Source organism: Schistocerca americana, unplaced genomic scaffold, assembly GCF_021461395.2.
Source record: "Schistocerca americana isolate TAMUIC-IGC-003095 unplaced genomic scaffold, iqSchAmer2.1 HiC_scaffold_380, whole genome shotgun sequence".
NCBI classification, from domain to species: domain Eukaryota; kingdom Metazoa; phylum Arthropoda; class Insecta; order Orthoptera; family Acrididae; genus Schistocerca; species Schistocerca americana.
In genome coordinates this window covers 42,501-45,000 of record NW_025726105.1, presented here as the reverse complement: position 1 = coordinate 45,000, position 2,500 = coordinate 42,501, and the positions used below count along the sequence as shown (strand labels likewise).

The window sequence follows — 2,500 nt, the reverse complement described above, 5'->3', positions numbered from 1 at the left end:
GATAGGGTTTGGAACGCGAAGAGCACCGCAGTTGCGGCGGTGTCCCGATCTTCCCCTCGGACCTTGAAAATCCGGGAGAGGGCCACGTGGAGGTGTCGCGCCGGTTCGTACCCATATCCGCAGCAGGTCTCCAAGGTGAAGAGCCTCTAGTCGATAGAATAATGTAGGTAAGGGAAGTCGGCAAATTGGATCCGTAACTTCGGGATAAGGATTGGCTCTGAGGATCGGGGCGTGTCGGGCTTGGTCGGGAAGTGGGTCAGCGCTAACGTGCCGGGCCTGGGCGAGGTGAGTGCCGTAGGGGTGCCGGTAAGTGCGGGCGTTTAGCGCGGGCGTGGTCTGCTCTCGCCGTTGGTTGGCCTCGTGCTGGCCGGCGGTGCAGGATGCGCGCGCCTGCGCGGCGTTCGCGCCCCGGTGCTTCAACCTGCGTGCAGGATCCGAGCTCGGTCCCGTGCCTTGGCCTCCCACGGATCTTCCTTGCTGCGAGGCCGCGTCCGCCTTAGCGTGCTCCTCCGGGGGCGCGCGGGTGCGCGGATTCTCTTCGGCCGCCATTCAACGATCAACTCAGAACTGGCACGGACTGGGGGAATCCGACTGTCTAATTAAAACAAAGCATTGCGATGGCCCTAGCGGGTGTTGACGCAATGTGATTTCTGCCCAGTGCTCTGAATGTCAACGTGAAGAAATTCAAGCAAGCGCGGGTAAACGGCGGGAGTAACTATGACTCTCTTAAGGTGGCCAAGTGGCGGCGGTGTGGCTGCATCCGGACTTGGCTTTTCGAAGTGCGGTCTTGATGTAGTCGTGCTGCTGCTGCGAGGTGCCTTCCTTGGGTTATAGTTACAGGGAGAGTGATGCGCAATACATGGGCCTAGCCCTCTTAGCCTCTCCTCTCCTGCGGTCTTCTCCCCTTCTCGTGGGCCCGCTGATTTTTGCAGAGTGGAAGACCGCACCAGGGGCTTGGGGGGGTTACCAGCCCCCCCTCGCATTATCCCTTTATAGTTGGGGGCAGCCGACAAGAAACAAGAGATGGTGGCCCTTCCGCTGAAGGTGCCACCCCAGCTACCCCAGCACCTATCCGGCCAACCGGCCGTAACGAAAATGCGATAGTTTGTGTAGCTCCCTTTGCTTGCAGTGAGTGCCACCGCACTTTTACCACGAAGAACGGTCTCGGGGTCCATCGCCGCCGCCAACACCCTGCGGCCGCCAACGCTGAGATCGTGACGGAGAGGCATCGCGCGAGGTGGACGGAGGAAGAAGTCCTGTCGCTCGCCAAGGCAGAGGCCGAACTGTTCCTGGAGAGGGACGCCCGGTTCTTCTTTGTAAATCAAGAACTTACCAGGATGTTCCCCGACCGAACGCTTGAGGCAATCAAGTGCCGACGGCGGCAAGCTGCCCACAAGCAGCTTGTCCGCCAATTCATGGAGGCACTTGAGATCGGTCGGGGTGAAGAGCCGGCGTCCCGCCGTGGAGCAGCGAGCTCGCTGCCTGACGCGGGCGAGGCCGCTGCGCCGCCCGTCGACGCAGCCGAGGACTTCGCGGCCGACACCACCGGGCCGCCGCCGGAGGGGCCGACTGACGCCGCCATCTGGGAGCATCTGGCGGGGCTACCTGCTTCCGCCCAGCGTTTCTCTGCCCTGGATCGAGTCATTGGTCTGGGGCGGGGCACGCCGCCCGATGTCATCCTGGGCATGCTCCCGGATGCCCTTGCGTCGGTCGGGTCCAGGGGGGAGAGGTCGATCACCAGGACACAGCGGCCGCGCCAACCATCCAAGCGGCCGCCTGCCGCCCCGCCGCTGCAGAAGCGCAAGCGGCGCCGCTGGGAATACGCGCGGACACAGGACGCCTTCCGTAGGTCGCGTGCGCGTTGCGTGCGCGGCTTGCTGGACGGCACCCTGCTGCAGCCGCCACCCGACATCCCCGGTCTGCTGGACTTCTGGGCGGACCTCTTCACGAAGAAGCCGATCTCCACCGCCGGCTTCATCCGTGACCGCCTTCTCCCGCACTCGGAGCCTGTCGCTCCTGAGTGCCTATGGGGGCCGGTCACACGTGAGGAGGTCGCTGCTGCCTTGCCGCCCAGGGGATCGGCAGCCGGGCCGGACGGCCTGACTCCAGCGGAGCTGCGGCGCCTGCCGCATGAAGTCCTGGTGAAACTCTTGAACCTCTTCCTCCTGGCCCGCGCCCTCCCCGAGCGTCTGCTTCGCGCCCGGACGTCACTTCTCCCCAAAACGGCTGCACCAACATCCCCCGCTGACTTTCGCCCCATTACGGTCTGCTCGGTGTTGGCGCGGACCTTCCACAAGGTTCTCGCGTCACGCCTGATGCGTGCATGTGCTGTGGACGAACGTCAGCGGGCATTCATCCCCCGGGATGGGATGTTGGAAAACACCTTCATCTTGGATACTGCTCTCACCGACGCAGTCCGCTCCTGTCGCTCTGTTTTTGTGGCATCGATCGACGTCTCTAAAGCGTTCGATTCGGTGGACCATGCCGCCCTCCGCCCCGT

General features: G+C 63.6%; 1 pseudogene; it reads left to right on the top strand.

The window, feature by feature from the left end:
• The window catches only part of LOC124581911, a 7,963-nt pseudogene that overhangs the window by 2,153 nt on the left and 3,310 nt on the right, over positions 1–2,500 (top strand).